General features: G+C 36.9%; 1 long non-coding RNA gene across 1 annotated transcript in view; it reads left to right on the plus strand.

Annotated features, from left to right (window-relative positions):
- LOC140847948 (uncharacterized) overlaps positions 1–19826 on the plus strand; it is a 267974-nt gene that overhangs the window by 65445 nt on the left and 182703 nt on the right. Inside the window, exon 2 of the long non-coding RNA XR_012128293.1 lies at positions 14588–14647. This is a non-coding gene — a long non-coding RNA (uncharacterized lncRNA). The remainder of the gene's footprint in view (positions 1–14587; positions 14648–19826) is intronic.

The following is a 19826-nucleotide window of genomic DNA, read 5'->3' on the forward strand; positions in this document are numbered from 1 at the left end:
ATTCCTTTCTCTTAATTAAAAAAAAAAAAAAAAAAAAGCAGTTACTGTGTGCTGACCTCCAATGAGTTCTGCACAGTGGTATAGAGGGCATGTCAAAGTGTGGGCAAAGGGTCTGTTTGTTTCTATGCAGAAGATCAAGGCCTAGCTTGGATACCCAGAAAATGAACTAAGATACGATATGAGGAGGAGCTTCCGGCATCAGCACTCTCTGGAGGACTTGTGCCAGGGGGATGATCATCAAAAAGCCTCTACAGGGATCCGGACGATGCTGCGGTTGTGGCTGCATCCAGCCCACCGTCTCCTGGACTTGCCATAGGAATGAGGAGGGAGATGTCTAGGCTGGCATGTGCATACAGTGAGACAACGAATTTGACCGGATCTGTACTGTTGGAACTCAACCAGGAGTTGGGAGGGGTGCAAGTTATAGCACTCCAAAATCTCATGACTATAGACTATCTATGGTTAAAAGAACATATGGGATGTGAACAGATCCCAGAAATGGGCTGCTTTAATTTGTCTGATGGTTCAAGTACAGTTGGACAATATCCATCATATCATAGATAAATTTTCACAAATGCCTAGGGTGCCTAAATGGTTTTCTTGGCTTCACTGGAGATGGCTGGTAATTATAGATTTGCTTTGTTTATGTCACCGTATTCCTATTATGTTAATATGTGTGTGCAAATTAGTTAGTAGTTTAAAACCTATACATACTTAAGGTACTCTACAAGAAGGTATGTCAAAGAAATAATCAATCCTCCCATGTTTCCTTCATATGCTACATCTATAGCTTTTCTTCTTCCTTCCTAATTACAACCCTTAAATAGAATTCGTGCCTCATATCGAATTTACCGAGTATCATAATTCCTCCAGGTTGTAAAGATACCTCGAGACAAGTGCTGGGCATATAAGCCACAGGGCATAAATCTGCAAAGAAGTAAAAAGCTAACCTTTGCAAACAAAATGGCTTCTCTCTCACTTACCAACTTTACAGTTCCCTGTATGGCCCCGGAAGATGACTGGTTAGCCAGAGACGGGTAAGATTCCTCAAGGGAGGAACAACCTTAGACAGGCACAGTCGCAGGGGGGCCTCAGGTGAGAATTTGGGGATCAACAGAGGTGAGGCTCAGAACCTCACCCCCCCTGCTTTGAGAGAAATCTTCTGCATCCGTGGATGTCATGCTGCCCTTGTCTAGCCTGGATTAATACTTAGTCCATAGGCACACACCTGATCATCTGATCATCTACATTTGCCCTCTTACAGCACTAAACTATGTTTTCTACCTTTATCTTGCATCTACCTACCACTTCAGCATTTTATTAAAAATAAAAATAATAATAACAATAGGAGAAATGTGGGATCAACATATAAATCAAGTACAAAAATCAAACGAATATTCATATTTAACCTGATTGTTTATAGGTCATATTGCATGATCAAAACCGAAAGTTTCTGTGATGAATGCCCTTGTACTGTTCACCCTGTAAGAATTTATTCACTATGTAAGAATTCGTTCACCATGTAAGAACTTGTTCGTTATGCTTCAGAAGATTGGAGACTGACGAGAATTAGGCTTGAGATGGATTAATGATTGTACATTGAGCGTTGACCCCCCTATACTGAATTTCATTGTTGTTAACAACCATTTGATCAATAAATATGAGAGATGCCCTCTCAAAAAAAAAAAAGAAAAAAAAATATAATGAACTCCCACTAGAATGAAAGTTTGTGAGGCAGAGATTTTTGTCTTGTTTCTTTGCTAGAATGGTGTTGACACATAGTAAGTATTAAATAAATATATGTTGAAAATTTAAAAAAAAAAAAAAGAACCCGTATCAACCACATTAATTTTAAAGTTTGGAATAAACTTTATAGTTGAGCAGTTAATGGGGACTTAGTGATGAACATTTTCATAGAAATAGGGAGAAAACAGTAAATAAAGCAGAAAAATCCTCTTTATTATACTTTAAAATCTGTTCTCTAAAGAAGAAGACATTAAAAACGTTTGTCTTGATTTGGAGAACTTGATTCCAGGAGGAACAAATTGCTACTTGACAAGGAAAAATTCTGAAATGTCCTAAGTTAAGTGACATAAGGGCCAGAAAATGAGGGATAAAAAGGGAAGCTCGTCAGTCTATAGCAGAGGGTCATCTAACCAGAAACTCCATGTTCCTGAGTGACTTCAGCAGTCATCTAGAAGGAATCATCAACAACCAATCTATGAGCCTTCTGCATGGACTAGCCACCTATTCCTGGATTTTCCCCTGCTTTGCATTAGCCTTCTTTATCTGTAGCCAATGTGATGTTAATGAACTTTCTTTCATAAATGTGCCCTGTTTCCTGAGTTTGGTGGACAACATATTTCTGTTAACTGGCCTTGATGCTGGTGAAGCAGAAATTTCCTGTTTCAGGACTCAGTGCTTTTCTGGCTGCATCTGTAAAGACTCAGTAAACCCTTTTATTTCAGAGAGCTGTCAGTCTCTAGTTTTTGATTCGTCACATTGAAAGCTCACAGATTAAAGGCAGTAGAGAAACTGCTATGATTTTAGCTCAGTAGTCACTATAGTTAAGAGGAAGATTTCCCATCTGATTGTACCATTCTAAATGTTGTATTAAGTACTAAGGGTATATTAGAGAACATGTTAATGGGCAGTCCTGTCATGTTATATCACATGTAATTGTCACACTGTGTTGAATGGCCAAATCAGAAACTTTTAAAAAACTGAGCTAACTCTGAGAATGACAGTTAAATAACTGTGAAGGGGACAAGCCATGAAACTGAGGCAGGTGATAGAAGGAGGCAGGCAGAGTATAGTGGCCCTGTAGGTTTCAAGGCTCTTGTAAGTTTCAAGAAGCTTCAGGGCCCTTGAAGTTTCAAGAAGTTTCAAGACCCTTGCAAGTTTAAAAAACCCTAATCCAAGTCAGTCATTCAAAAGTACAATTAGTTAGAAAGAACTCAGTTCTGATTGGTTATGCCCTATGCAAATGAAGCATTGTACTTTCAGCCAATCAAGATCGGGTTGTGATGTCATCAGTTAAGTTCTCTACTAGGTCTGGGAAGAATGGGACTTCCTCCTCTCAGGAGGTAATATAAACCTCAGACACCATAGCCCTGCCTGGTATCCTTCCTTCTAGCCCCTTCTTAGTAGCAAGAGCCGTTTCCTTTTCACTTCTCATTAAAAGAGCTTTGCTGGTTGCTCTGAATTTGTGTGCTGGCTTCATTTTTCACTGCCTCCCAAACATGATCCTGGGAAGAAAACAGCATCTCAGCCGGTAACAAAATGTCCTGCACACACGCAATAGTACATTGGGCCTAAACTTGAGCAAATAATCTCTTGATGCTATCTCAAAAGTGAATTATTTTGGATTGAATTTTGAATTATTCTTTTTGACTACACTTCTTTATAGCATAGTGTACATTACATGTTCACAACAATTTCTCTTGGAAATCTGCCTATCTTTCCATCTATCCATCTGTTAATCTAGTATTTAAAAGTAGTCACAACACTAGAAAACAAAATTTCTAGGATGTTAGTATTCTAATTCCAAATGGTCCTAAAAATTTCTATCCCAGTGTAGACCCAGAGTTATAGAACCTTGAGTCTTTTTCAGTTTGGTTATTCTACTCTCTTCCCCCAAAGCCTGGGTAATTTCTTTTGGACCAGACTACTGAGGGTCTCACTGGATATCTGGTCCAAAGGTCAGCAAATAGAGAAAATGTAATTGCAATCATAACACTTCCAGAAAACAGAAAAAACAGACGTGAGGTTGAACACTGAGATATAGAATTCTTTGAGGTTTAAATTCTTTTGAGATAAAGGTCAAGTATGAGATATGTAGTAAGTATTCAATATGTGTCATTCGTTGTTTACATTGTTATTATTGCCTACCTTTTTCAGGCTTTCTGGGATTTCTGCTTTCTGTTTCTTGTTGGAGCTCTGCAATTGTGCTATGCTAATGGTGGTTTAGTAGAGCTTACCATGTACTACCACTCTTTCCTTTAATACAGTGCTCCAAACTAACCATGATGATCTCCCCACTGCCTCCTCCTAGTAATTTAAGAATGCCTGGCTTTCTCCCTAAGTCTCTGAAAAAACATGCCCATATAGATAGCCTGTTCCATTTCCCACTTATAGCATAAGTAATATAAACTACTTGGTCCTACAGTCTGGCTGTCACTCAACATAACAAAATCTACTAGAATACATAGTAATTGTCAATAAATGCATTTCAGAGCATAATGATTCTTTGGAGCATACTACTATAAGATACTATGAGTAGCCCCTAGGTGGCTGTGTCAGAATAGTAGATTCTTCCTGAAATCAAGTTACAGGCATGGAGTACAGACAGGAAATGGACTTATTTTTCAAGATTGTGGTCAGGAAGAGAGTAAGCTGAGGATTCAAATGGAAATAAACCTGTACTGACAAGCGACTTAGTGATTCAAGGGATATGTTCACAAGTGAATCCAGTCTACTTGGAGGAGGGATGAATCTGAGAAGACTGCAAGATGGTATTTTTAGGATTTACGCTTTATTGAGTAATAAAATTGTGAACATTGAAATTACATCTTCCTTACATAATTTAAGGTCTGAGCTTTCTAGAACTATCTTAAAGTAGTCTGGGCTTTTGGGTGGCCTAGAGTAAGTAAGATTGTAAGTAGGGAGAAAGGCCTGTGAACACTAAGACATCTTTTATTATCTTAGTTGGTGACATCCAGACTTTGACAGAAGCATTATGAATGGCTCAGAAATTCTGCTGGAGACTATTCTAACACTTTTCATTACTTATATTTCTCATTATTGGAATACAATGAAATATTCTTGTGTTTTTAAGAATTTTATTGAAGTACTTGACTTACTGAGAGCCTTGATCTTTTCTGCAGTGACTTACCACAGCTGCTCAGCAGTATCTTTAGCTTATACAAGAGTATTGCCTACAGAACTTTTAGAAGTATCTTTAGCTTATACAAGAGTATTGTCTACAGAACTTTTAGAAGTAAAATTAAATTATTCATGTTTTTATTTTATTGCTAATAACATTGCATATAGAATAATTTGACTTGAATTATAGCCATTGTCTACCTCTTTAAGAAATTTGCTCTATTTGTGGCTTTATATGCTTTTAAACTCATGCTAATGGCTCTATATTCAATGTATTCATTTGTTAATACAGGTTATACACTAATATTTATGAAAGACTTTTTCTCTTTGTTTTATACTTTATCCAAAATTATTTTGATTTTATCAAAACACAGTGGGCATTCTAAAAATTCAAATAGTACAAGAAGGCTTATAATGAAAAGCTCCATCCTTTGTAGTCACTTGTTAGAAGCAGTAATTTTTTACTGTTATTATTAGATTCTTTTGTTGGTTAACTTCATTAATCTAAGTAATATTTTATTTCTTAATATATCAACTTTAGAAGTATCAACTCCAGTGACTCTATTATGAAAAATAAGCATTTCACTCATATTATTCAGTCGTTCCCTGACCTCTCAACTATTGATAATAGTATTTTAAATTATTTTGTTACTTTTGTAATTTAAAATCATTATTCCAACAAATAAAGATAATAACTATTGATTTTGCACTAATGTAAGACATGATTGTTAGCACACTTAGCATTCCTTTTCAAATTTTGACATCTATAATTTTACTTTTACATTATTAATATTATGTTTATATTTGATTCTACAAGCATAATTGGGTCTCCCATTGTTAACCTATAGCTTGACTTCATAAAATGTCCTACACTACATTTATATCCATATCTATATAAATATTCCATGCATTATCTATATTAAATAAATCTTAAGATTTTATAGCTTGATTCTAAATAAATTTTATTATTTTATGTTTTAGAACCAAGTGGTATGATAGAATTTCCCTTCCTTCAAGTTCCACTGATAAGACTTCAATGTTAGAAGAGCATCCCCAGAATTATGGTGAAGTGGATTATCTTTTATAACTCTTCATTAATTGTTGAAAATCATGCCACATTGTAATTTGCCTCATCTGTGAACCATGGGTTTTTCATGAAATGTATTTCTGTGTTGTTTTTCATGGGATGTTTTTTTTTTTTTTTGAGAGAGCATCTCTCATATTTATTGATCAAATGGTTGTTAACAACAATAAAATTCTGTATAGGGGGGTCAATGCTCAATGCACAATCAATCCACCCCCAGCTTAATTTTCGTCAGTCTCCTATCTTCTGAAGCAAAACGAACAAGTTCTTACATGGTGAACAAATTCTTACATAGTGAATAAGTTCTTACATGGTGAACAGTACAAGGGCACTCATCACAAAAACTTTCGGTTTTGATCACTCATTATGAACTATACACAATCAGGTCAAATATGAATATTCATTTGATTTTTATACTTGATTTATATGTGAATCCCACATTTCTCCCTTTATTATTATTATTATTATTTTTAAAAATAAAATGCTGAAGTGTTAGGTAGATGCAAGATAAAGGTAGAAAACATAGTTTAGTGTTGTAAGAGAGCAAATGTAGATGATCAGGTGTGTGCCTGTAGACTAAGTGTTAATCCCAGCTAGACAACGGCAATAAAGCATCCATGGATGCAGAAGATTTCTCTCAAAACAGGGGGGGTGAAGTTCTAAGCCTCACCTCTGTTGATCCCCAATTTTTCACCTGATGGCCCCCCTGCAACTGTGCCTATCTTAGGTTGTTCCTCCCTTGAGGAATCTTACCCATCTCTGGCTAACCAGTCATCTTCCGGGGCCATACAGGGAAATGTAAAGTTGGTAAGTGAGAGAGAAGCCATATTGTTTGCAAAGGTTAGCTTTTTACTTCTTTTCAGATTTATGCCCTGTGGCTTCTATGCCCAGCATTTGTCTTGAGGTATCTTTACCACTTGGAGGAATTAGGATACTCGGTGAATTCGGTAAGAGGCACGAATTTTGTTTAAGGATTGTAATTAGGAAGGAAGAAAAAAAGCTATAGAGGTAGCAGATGGAAGAAAACATGGGAAGATTGATTATTTCTTTGACATATCTTCTTGTAGAGTAACTTAAGCATGTATAGGTTTTAAACTACTAATTAAATTGCGCATGCACATTAACATAATAGGAATACAGTTACATAACCAAAGCAGATCTATAATTACCAGCCATCTCCAGTGAAGCCAAGAAAACCAGTTAGGCACCCTAGGCATTTGTGAAAATTTGTCTGTGATACAATGGATATTGTCCAACTGTACTTGAACAGTCTATGAGAAATCAGACAAATTAAAACACCCCATTCCTGGGAACTGTTCACATCCCATATGTTCTTTTAAAAGTAGATAGTCTATAGTTGTAAGATTTTGGAGCGCTACAACTTGCACTTCTCCTAATTCTTGGTTGAGTTCCGACAGTATAGATCCAGTCAAATTTGTTGTTTTACTGTATGCACAGGCCAGCTTAGATGTCTCCTTCTTCATTCCCATGACAAGTCCAGAAACTGGTGGGATGAATGCAGCTACGACTGCAGCATCGCCTGGATGTTTGTTGAGGTTTTTTGATGATCATCTTCTGGTATGACTCTTCAAGAGAGTGCTGATGTTGGAAGTTCTTCTTCATATCGTATCTTAATTCGTTTTCTGGGTAGCCAAATTAGGCTTTGATCCTCTGTATAAACACAAACAGACCCTTTGCCCACACTTTGATATGCCCTTTATACCATTGTGTAGAACTCATTGGAGGTCACCACACAGGAACTGCTTTTTTTTTTTTTTAAGAGAAAGGAATATTATCAGAAATGTGTACCTCCATAGCCAATCATCAGACACCCTTTAAGTAATCAAAATTAAGGATATTTAAAGCATGCATTAATCATTGATTTACAGTTAGTTTTATCCGATCAGGGAGTAATCCCCCTTTTCTTTTTTTTTTTTGTTCTCATTAATCTACAATTACATGAAGAACATTATGTTTACTAGGCTCTCATCTATACCAGGTGCGGCACACAAATCCCCCTACAGTCACTGTCTATCAGCATAGCAAAATGTTGTAGAATCACTACTTGTCTTCTCTGTCTTGTACAGCCCTCCCCTTTCCACCCCCCCATGCATGCTAATCTTAATACCCCTCTTCTTCCCCCCCCTCACCCCTCCCTACCCACCCATCCTCCCCAGTCCCTTTCCTGTTGGTACCTGTTAGTCCATTCTTGGGTTCTGTGATTCCGCTGCTGTTTTGTTCCTTCAGTTTTTCCTTTGTTCTTATACTCCACAGATGAGTGAAACCATTTGGTATTTCTCTTTCTCCGCTTGGCTTATTTCACTGAGCATAATACCCTCCAGGTCTGTCCATGTTGCTGCAAATGGTAGAATTTGCCCTCTTCTTATAGCTGAGTAGTATTCCATTGTGTATATGTACCACATCTTCTTTATCCATTCATTTACCAATGGACATTTAGGTTGCTTCCAATTCTTGGCTATTGTAAATAGTGCTGCGATAAACATAGGGGTGCATCTGTCTTTCTCAAACTTGATTGCTGCATTCTTAGGGTAAATTCCTAGAAGTGGAATTCCTGGGTCAAATGGTAAGCCTGTTTTGAGCATTTTGATGAACCTCCATACTGCTTTCCACAATGGTTGAACTAATTTACATTCCCACCAGCAGTGTAGGAGGGTTCCCCTTTCTCCACAGCCTCGCCAACATTTGTTGTTGTTTGTCTTTTGTATGGCAGCCATCCTTACTGGTGTGAGGTGATAACTCATTGTAGTTTTAATTTGCATTTCTCTGATAATTAGTGATGTGGAGCATCTTTTCATTTGTCTGTTGGCCATCTGTATTTCTTTTTTGGAGAACTGTCTGTTCAGTTCCTCTGCCCATTTTTTAATTGGATTATTTGATTTTTGATTGTTGAGGCATGTGAGCTCTTTATATATTTTGGATGTCAAGCCTTTCTCGGATCTGTGATTTATAAATATATTCTCCCATACTGTAGGGTTCCTTTTTGTTCTATTGATGGTGTCTTTTGCTGTACAGAAGCTTTTCAGCTTAATATAGTCCCACTTGCTCATTTTTGCTGTTGTTTTCCTTGCCCGGGGAGATATGTTCAAGAAGACGTCACTCATGTTTGTATCTAAGAGGTTTTTGCCTATGTCTTTGATCCATTTCGAATTTACTTTTGTGTATGGGGTTAGACAATGGTCCAGTTTCATTCTCCTACACGTAGCTGTCCAGTTTTGCCAGCACCATCTGTTGAAGAGACTGTCATTTTGCCATTGTATGTCCATGGCTCCTTTATCAAATATTAATTGACTATATATGTTTGGGTTAATTTCTGGAGTCTCTAATCTGTTCCACTGGTCTGTGGCTCCTGTTCTTGTGCCAGTACTAAATTGTCTTGATTACTATGGCTTTGTAGTAGAGCTTGAAGTTGGGGAGTGAGATCCCCCCTACTTTATTCTTCTTTCTCAGGATTGCTTTGGCTATTCAGGGTCTTTGGTGTTTCTATATGAATTTTTGAATTATTTGTTCCAGTTCATTGAAGAATGTTGCTGATAATTTGATAGGGATTGCATCAAATCTGTATATTGCTTTGGGCAGGATGGCCATTTTGACGATATTGATTGTTCCTAGCCATGAGCATGGAATGAATTTCCATTTGTTAGTGTCCCCTTTAATTTCTCTTAAGTGTGACTTGTAGTTTTCAGAGTATAGGACATTCACTTCTTTGGTTAGATTTATTCCTAGGTATTTTATTCTTTTTGATGCAATGGTGAATGGAATTGTTTTCCTGATTTCTCTTTCTATTGGTTCATTGTTAGTGTATAGGAAAGCTACAGATTTCTGTGTGTTAATTTTGTATCCTGCAACTTTGCTGTATTCCGATATCAGTTCTAGTAGTTTTCTAGTACAATTCCACCGTACGATTACGGTTTTTTATGTGCAATATCATGTCATCTGCAAATAGTGACAGCTTAAACTTCTTCTTTGCCAATCTGTATTCCTTGTTTTCAGAGTATAGGTCATTCACTTCTTTGGTTAGATTTATTCCTAGGTATTTTATGCTTTTTGATGCAATTGTGAATGGAATTGTTTTCCTGATTTCTCTTTCTATTGGTTCATTGTTAGTGTATAGGAAAGCTACAGATTTCTGTGTGTTAATTTTGTATCCTGCAACTTTGCTGTATTCCGATATCAGTTCTAGTAGTTTTCTAGTACAATTCCACCGTACGATTTACGGTTTTTTATGTGCAATATCATGTCATCTGCAAATAGTGACAGCTTAAACTTCTTCTTTGCCAATCTGTATTCCTTGTATTTCTTTCTTTTGTCTGATTGCAGTGGCTAGAACCTCCAGTACTATCTTAAATAGCAGTGGGGAGAGTGGGCATCCCTGTCTAGTTCTCGATCTGAGAGGAAATGCTTTCAGCTTCTCGCTGTTCAGTATAATGTTGGCTGTGGGTTTATGATATATGGCCTTTATTATGTTTAGGTACTTGCCGTCTATTCCCATTTTGCTGAGAGTTTTTATCATGAATGGATGTTGAATTTTGTCAAATGCTTTTTCAGCATCTATGGAGATGATCATGTGGTTTTTTTCTTTTTGTTAATGTGGTGGATGATGTTGATGCATTTTCGAATGTTGTACCTTGCAACCCTGGGATGAATCCCACTTTGTCATGGTGTATGATCCTTTTGATGTATTTTTGAATTCGGTTTGCTAATATTTTGTTGAGTATTTTTGCATCTACGTTCATCAGGGATATTGGTCTGTAGTTTTCTTTTTTGGTGGTCTTTGCCTGGGTTTGATTTTAGGGAGATGTTGGCTTCATAGAAAGAGTTTGGGAGTATTCCCTCCTCTCTATTTTTTGGAACACTTCAAGAAGAATGGGTATTATGTCTTCTCTGTATGTCTGATAAAATTCCGAGGTAAATCCATCTTGCCCGGGTGCTTTGTTCTTGGGTAGTTTTTTGATTACTGTTTCAATTTCTTTGCTCGTAATTGGTTTGTTTAACTTTTGTGTTTCTTCCTTGGTCAGTCTTGGAAGGTTGTATTTTTCTAGGAAGTTGTCCATTTCTTCTAGGTTTTCCAGCTTGTTGGCATGTAGGTTTTCATAGTAGTCTTTAATAATTCTTTGTATTTCTGTGGAGTCTGTTGTGATTTTTCTGTTCTCATTTCTGATTCCGTTGATTTGTGTTGATTCTCTTTTTTTCTTAATAAGTTTGGCTAGAGGCTTATCTATTTTTTTTATTTTCTCAAAGAACCAGCTCTTGGTTTCATTGATTTTTGCTATTGTTTTATTCTTCCCAATTTTGTTTATTTCTTCTCTGATCTTTGTTATGTCCCTCCTTCTGCTGACTTTAGGCCTCATTTGTTCTTCTTTTTCCAATTTCGATAATTGTGATGTTAGACTATTCATTTGGAATTGTTCTTCCTTCTTCAAGTGTGCCTGGATCGCTATATACTTTCCTCTTAGGACTGCTTTCGCTGCATCCCACAGAAGTTGGGGCTTTGTGTTGTTGTTCTCATTTGTTTCTATATATTCCTTGATCTCTATTTTAATTTGTTCGTTGATCCATTGATTATTTAGGAGCGTGTTGTTAAGCCTCCATGTGTTTGTGAGCCTTTTTGTTTTCTTTGTAGAATTTATTTCTATTTTTATACCTTTGTGGTCTGAAAAATTGGTTGGTAGAATTTCAATATTTTGGATTTTGCTGAGGCTCTTTTTGTTGGCTAGTATGTGGTTTATTCTGGAGAATGTTCCATGTGCACTTGAGAAGAATGTATATCCTGTTGCTTTTGGATGTAGAGTTCTGTAGATGTCTATTAGGTCAATCTGCTCTACTGTGTTGTTCAGTGCTTCCGTGTCCTTACCTATTTTCTGCCCGGTGGATCTATCCTTTGGGGTGAGTGGTGTGTTGAAGTCTCCTACAATGAATGCATTGCAGTCTATTTCCCTCTTTAGTTCTGTTAGTATTTGCTTCACATATGCTGGTGCTCCTGTATCGGGTGCATATATATTTAGAATGGTTATATCCTCTTGTTAGACTGAGCCCTTTATCATTATTTAGTGTCCTTCTTTATCTCTTGTTACTTTCTTTGTTTTGAAGTCTATTTTGTCTGATATTAGTACTGCAACCCCTGCTTTATTCTCGCTGTTGTTTGCCTGAAATATGTTTTTCCATCCCTTGACTTTTAGTCTATGCTTATCTTTGTGTTTAAGGTGAGTTTCTTGTAAGCAGCATATAGATAGGTCTTGCTTTTTTATCCATTCTGTTAGTCTATGTATTTTGATTGGTGCATTAAGTCCATTTACATTTAGGGTGACTATTGAGAGATATGTACTTATTGCCATTGCAGGCTTTAGATTCATGGTTACCAAAGGTTCAAGGTTTGCTTCTTTAGTATCTTACTGCCTAACTTAGCTCACTTATTGAGCTGTTATATACACTGTCTGGAGATTCTTTTCTTCTCTCCCTTCTTATTCCTCCTCCTCCCTTCTTCATATGTTGGTGTTTTGTTCTGGGCTCTTTTTAGGGGTGCTCCCATCTAGAGCAGTCCCTGTAGGATGCCCTGTAGAGGTGGTTTGTGGGAAGCAAATTCCCTCAGCTTTTGCTTGTCTGGGAATTTTTAATCCCGCCATCATATTTAAATGATAGTCGTGCTGGATACAGTATCCTTGGTTCAAGGCGCTTCTGTTTCATTGCATTAAGTATATCATGCCATTCTCTTCTGGCCTGTAGGGTTTCTGTTGAGAAGTCTGATGTTAGCCTGATTGGTTTTCCTTTATATGTGACCTTTTTCTCTCTAGCTGCCTTTAATACTTTGTCTTTGTCTTTGATCCTTGCCATTTTAATTACTATGTGTCTTGGTGTTGTCCTCCTTGAATCCTTTCTGTTGGGGGTTCTGTGTAATTCCATGGTCTGTTCGATTATTTCCTCCCCCAGTTTGGGGAAGTTTTCAGCAATTATTTCTTCCAAGATACTTTCCGTCCCTTTTCCTCTCTCTTCTTCTTCTGGTACCCCTATAATATGGATATTGTTTCTTTTGGATTGGTTACACAGTTCTCTTAATATTGTTTCATTCCTGGAGATCCTTTTATCTCTCTATATGTTAGCTTCTATGTGTTCCTGTTCTCTGGTTTCAATTCCATCAATGGCCTCTTGCATCTTATCCATTCTGCTTATAAATCCTTGCAGAGTTTGTTTCATTTCTGTAATCTCCCTTCTGGCACCTGTGATCTCCCTCCGGACTTCATCCCATTTCTCTTGCATATTTCTCTGTATCTCTGTCAGCATGTTTATGATTTTTATTTTGAATTCTTTTTCAGGAAGACTGGTTAGGTCTGTCTCCTTCTCTGGTGTCTCTGTGATCTTGGTTTGCCTTTAATTTTGTCTTTTCATGGTGATAGGAATTGTTTGCAGAGCTGAGATGTGTGACGGCTGGAAGTACTTCCCTTCTTGTTGGTTTGTGGCCTTCCTCTCCTGGGAGAATTGTGACGTCTAGTGGCTTGTGGTGGGTAGCTGCATACAGACAGGGCTTCTGCTTCCTGCCCGGCTGCTATGGAGTTTATCTCCGCTGTAGCTGTGTGCGTGGCCTGGCTCGGGCTGCTGCTCCAAAGTAGTGGAGTTGCGTTGGAGGGGGAGTGGCCGGGAAGCTATTTATATCTGTAAGGGGCCTCTGTGCTCCCTGTAGCCCAGGGGATTAGAGTGCCCAGAGATCCCCAGATTCCCTACCTCTTGGCTAAGTGTCCCATGCTGCCCCTTTAAGACTTCCAAAAAGCACCCGCCAAAACAAAATAACGACCACAAAAAAGGGAAAAAAAAAGTGGCCACTCGTTTTTCTTTATTCTCCGGCGCCAGCCTCGGGCACCCTCTTACCAGTCTTGCTGCCCTATTTCCCTAGTATTGGGTCCCTATCCCTTTCAGACTTACAGAAAGCACTCGCCACAACAATACAAAACAAAACAAAAGAAGAAGGGTGGCCACTTGCTTTTCTTTTGTTCGCCGGCACCGGTCTCCGATACCCGCTCGCCAGTCTTGCTGCCCTGTTTCTCTAGTATTGGGGTCCCTGTCCCTTTACGAATTCCAAAAAGCACTGACCATAACAAAACAACAACAACAACAAAAAAAAGAAAAAGGTGGCTGCTCGCTTTTCTTTTGTCCTCCACCGCCATCCTCCGGTACCCACGCACCATTCTTGCTTCCCTGTTTCCCTAGTATCCAGGGCCCCGCGCATGCACTTTGTCTGCGCTCTGGTCCAGATGGCTTGGGCTGGGTGTTCAGCAGTCCTGGGCTCCTTCTCCCTCTTGCTCTGACTCCTCTCCTCCTGCCGGGAGCTGAGGGGAGGGGTGCTCGGGACTTGCCGGGCCGGGGTTTGTATCTTACCCCCTTTGCGAGGTGCTGGGTTCTCGCACATGTGCATGTGGTCTGGATGTTATCCTGTGTCCTCTGGTCTTTATTCTAGGAAGAGTTGTCTTTGTTATATTTTCATAGATATATGTAGTTTTGGGAGGAGATTTCCTCTACTCTACTCACACCGCCATCTTGGCTCTGCCTCATGGGATGTTTTATGAGAAATTCTCTTGGAGCCTGCTGACTTCCTCTTGTAATTTTTTGCAGTTAGTTTCCTGACTTGCTGCACAGCTGTCATCTTGACACTTCATTCTATTGGAATCATGGGTAATGTACTGTTTTTTCATACTCCATGTCTTCTTTTTTACTTTCATTTTTGTTTAAGTGTACATATTCAAATGGGTTTCCTAGAAAGAATAGTGAATTAATATTTTTCCTTGGATATGTGGAAGTCTCTCTGATTTGGACTCATGTTTGATTTATAATTTGCTATGGTATAAACGTGAGGGTATATAATAATATCCTGTAGAAACTTGAAACATTGCTCCATTGTCACTTACATTTTGTGGATGATATGAAACATAAGGCCAGATGATGTTTGGTATGCTTTAGAAATTTTGATTAATTTAATTATAATTTTAGTATGATTTGTTTGGTAATAATTTCATTTTATAGTTACTCTATAGTACTGGGTATAGATACAGCATTTAACAAAAATTTTAAAATAATTTGGTTGAAAGTAATTTGGAAGGCACTGAATTAGTATCTATTGCAAATATTAAGTTGTGTAAAACCTGCTTCCTTAACTGAGATCTTATAGGTTACTGTGATCATGATTATTCTATACTATGTTTATACTATTTAAAACTTACTTGTATTTTCCTTCAGAATTTTTATGGCACAAATTATTATCCCATTACTTTATAGCATATTTTTTTAAATTAGAGAAAATTTCAAATAAATTTTTTTCAAAATCTACAGTTTTGATATATGGAAGTGAGGGATGATAGGAAAACAGGATAATACTTATAGTGTTTTACAAGGATCATGTAAGGTAAAATATATTTGTGTCATTATAGCAACATGTTATGTCATAAAAGGTGTATACTTTGGAGTCAACTAGACAATGGACTCAAATAACAACTCTCTTTGTTCTATTGTCTATGCAAATCTTGAAAAGTTAGTTATTGTTTCTAAGCTCCAGTTTCCTCATCTGCTAAGCAGAATGAATTATTCCCAGCATAGAATGTAAAGTTGTGTGAGGTATAATATTTATAAGTTCTTGCTAATTGTTGGTACCAATGTAATGAAAGCATTTTATATACACCCTTATAATATACATTATTCTTTTTCAACAGCTTCTCACAGTAGATATTATCAGGTATTCAAAATTGTTGGCATATATTTATTAAAGTATTTCCTTAATGTCCTTTTAAAGTCTGTAAGATCTGTAGTGCCAAGACTTCTTTCAATGCTAATACTGGTAATTTGCATTCTCTTCCTCTCTTTTTCTTTCTTTTTTTGGGAACACTGTGTACAAGGGTTTACCAATTTTGTTGATCTCAAAAAAACGTTTTTTTCATTTTTTGCCTTTTACATTTTCTCAATAGTCAGGTTTTTGTTTATTTGAGTTTGGTTCTTTTATCATTTCCTTCTTTCTATTTACTCTTGGTTTACTTTTCTTTTTCTAGATTCTTCAGGTGGAAATTACAGCCATTGGGTCAAAACTTTTTTTATTTTCTGTATTAGTGTTTAAACCTATACATTTCCCTATATGCATGGTTTCATTTGTATCCCTCATATTTTATATATTGTATTTTCATTTTCACACAAGTCACTTTTTTTTAATTTTAAACTTTGTCTTGAAGTCTATCTTACCTAATATTGATATACCATTATTTCAGCCTTTTTAATCTCATTGTTAGCCTGGCATTATATTTCCAATTTATTTACTTTCAATCCATCTGTCCTTTGTTTTTAAAGGGCTTCTTTGCAAGAGCCAGTATGTAGTTGTGGTTTGCATTTTTAAAATATAGTTTGACAATTTAATTCTGTTAATTGGCATGTGTAGTCTGTTAACATCTAATGTAATTATTGATATTACTGGATTTACTCTATCAACTTAGTATTTATTTTTTCTTTGCCACTGTTGCTTTTGGTTCCTCTTTGTCTCCTTTCTTGGCTTCTTTTGATTAATTGAATATTTTTAAAAATTCTATTTTAATTTTTTAAAAATTTTTATTAAGATATTATTGATGTACACTCTTATGAATGTTTCACATGAAAAAACAATGTGGTTACTACATTTACCCATATTATTAAGTCCCCACCCATACCCTAATGCAGTCACTGTCAATCACTGTAGTAAGATGCCACAGATTCACTATTTGCCTTTTCTGTGCTACACTGTTTTCACCGTGATCCCCCACACTGTGTGTATGAAACATGATACTGCTCAATCCCCTTCTCTCTCCCTCCCCACCTGCCCTCCCACATCACTCCCCTTTGGTAACCACTGTTTACTTCTTGGAGTCTCTGAGCCTGCTGCTATTTTGTTCCTTCAGTTTTGCTTTGTTGTTATACTCCACAAATGGGGGAAATCATTTGACACTTGTCTTTCTCTGCCTGGCTTATTTCACTAAGCTTAATGTCCTCCAGCTCCATCCATGTTGTTGCAAATGGTAGGATTTGTTTCTTTAATATGGATGAATAGTATTCCATTGTGTATATGTATCACCTCTTATTTATCCATTCATCTACTGATGGACACTTAGGTTACTTCCATATCTTGGGTATTGTAAAACATACAGGTACATATGTCTTTTTGAATCTGAGAAGTTGTATTGGTTGGGTAAATTCCAAAGAGTAGGATTCCCAGGTCAAATGATATTTCTATTTTTAGTTTTTTGAGGAACCGCTATATTGCTTTCCACAATGGTTGAACTAGCTTACATTCACTCCAGCAGTGTAGGAGGGTCCCCCTTTCACCACATCCTTGCCAGCATTTGTTGTTCTTAGTCTTTTCGATGCTGGCCGTCCTTACTGGTGAGAGGTGATACCTCATTGTAGTTTTAATTTGCATTTCCCTGATGATTAGTGATGTGGAGCATCTTTTCATGTGTCTGTTGGCCATCTGAATTTCTTCTTTGGAGACCTATCTCTTCATATTCTCTGCCCAATTTTTAATTGGGTTATTTTCTTTTTGAGTGCTGAGGCATGTAAGTTCATATATATTTCGGGTGTTAACCCTTTATCAGATATGTCATTTACAAATATATTTTCCCATACTGTAGGTTGTCTTTTTGTTCTGTTGATGGTGTCCTTTACCATACAGAAACTTTAGTTTTTTGTAGTCCCATGGGTTCATTTTTGCTTTTGTTTCCCTTGCTTGAGGAGATGCGTTCAGGAAGAAGTTGTTCAGGAGATTTTTGTCTATGTTGTCTTATAGGAGTTTTATGTTTTCATGACTTACGTCCACATCTTTCATCCATTTTGGGTTTACTTTTTTGTATGGGATTAAACGATAATCCAGTTTCATTCTCTGGCATGTAGTTTTCCAGTTTTGCCAACACCAGCTGTTGAAGAGGCTGTCATTTCCCCCCATTGAATGTACATGGCTCCTTTATCATATATTAATTCACCTAATATGGTTGGGTTTATATCAGGGCTCTCTAGTCTGTTCCATTGGTCTATGGGTCTGTTCTTGTGCCGGTACCAAATTGTCTTGATTACTGTGACTTTCTAGTAGAGCTTGAAGTTGGGGAGCATAATCCCCCCAGCTTTATTATTCCTTCTCTGGATTGCTTTGGCTATTTGGGGTCTTTTGTGGTTCCATATGAATTTTTGAACTATTTGTTTCAGTTCATTGAAGAATGCTTTTGATATTTTGATAGGAATTGCATTGAATCTGTAGATTGCTTTAGGCAAGATGATCATTTTGACAATATTAATTCTTCCTATCCATGAGCATGGGATATGTTTCCAGTTATTTCTTTTGTCCCAGAGTAGCTGGATATGGATCCCTGCTTTCCATAATCTCTTCTTTAGTTTCTCTCAAGGGTGTCATGTACTTTTCAGAGTATAGGTCTTTCACTTCCTTAGTTAGGTTTACTCCTAGGTATTTTGTTCTTTTGGATCCAATTTTTAATGGAATTGTTTTCCTGATTTCTATTTCTGCTAGTTCATCATTATTGTATAAGAATGCAACAGATTTCTATGTATTAATATTGTATCCTGCAACATTGCTGAATTCAGATACTCAGTAGTTTTGGAGTGGATTCTTTAGGGTTTTTTATGTAGAATATCATGTCATCTTCAAACAGTGACAGTTTAACTTCTTCTTTACCAATCTGGATGCCCTTTATTTCTTTGTGTTGTCTGATTTTCATGGCAATGACCTCCAGAACTATGTTGAGTAAAACTGGGGAGAGTGGGCATCTTTGTCTTGCTCCCAATATTAAAGGAAAAGCTTTCAGCTTCTCACTGTTAAGTATAATGTTGGCTGTGGGTTTGTCAATATGGCCTTTATTTTGTTGAGGTACTTGCCCTCTATACCCATTTTGTTGAGAGTTTTTATAATGAATGGATGTTGAATTTTGTAGAATGCTTTTTCAGCATCTGTGGAGATGTTCATGTGGTTTTTGTCCTATTTGTTGATGTGGTGGATGATGTTGATGAATTTTCGAATGTTGTAGCATCCTTGCATCCCTGGAATAAATCCTACTTGATAATGTTGGATGATCTTTTTGGTGTATTTTTGAATTTCGTTTGCTAATCTTCTTTTGAGTATTTTTGCATCTATGTTCATCAGGGATATTTGTCTGTAATTTTTTTTTTTTGTGATGTCTTTGCCTTGTTTTGGTATTATTCTTGATAAGTCTGACTAGGGGTTTGTCTATTTTGCTTATTTTCTTGAAAACCAGCTCCTGCTTTCTTTGATTCTTTCTATTATTTTATTCTTTTCAATTTTATTTATTTCTGCTCTAATCTTTATTAGGTCCCTCCTTGTACTGACTTTGGGCCTCATTTGTTCTTATTTTTCTAGTTTCATTAATTGTGAGTTTAGACTGTTCATATGGGATTGTTCTTCTTTCCTGAGGTAGGCCTGTAACACAATATACTTTCGTCTTAGCACCACCTTCACTGCATCCCACAGGTTTTTGTGGTGTTGAATTATTGTTGTCATTTGTTTCTGTATATTGCTTGATCTCTGTTTGTCTTTGGTCATTGATCCTTTGGTTATTTAGGAGCATGTTGTTAAACGTCCATGTGTTTGTGGGCTTTTTCATTTTCTTTGCATAGTTTATTTCTAGTTTCATACCTTTGTGGTCTGAGAAGCTGGTTGGTACAATTTCAGTTTTTTTGAATTTACTGACATTCTTTTTGTGGCTGATTATATGGTCTATTCTTGAAAATATTCCATGTGCACTTGAGAATAATGTGTATCCTGCTTCTTTTGGGTGTACAGTTCTGTAGATGTCTGTTAGGTCCATCTGTTCTAATGTGT

Source organism: Manis javanica, chromosome 2 (assembly GCF_040802235.1).
Source record: "Manis javanica isolate MJ-LG chromosome 2, MJ_LKY, whole genome shotgun sequence".
NCBI classification, from domain to species: Eukaryota; Metazoa; Chordata; class Mammalia; order Pholidota; family Manidae; genus Manis; species Manis javanica.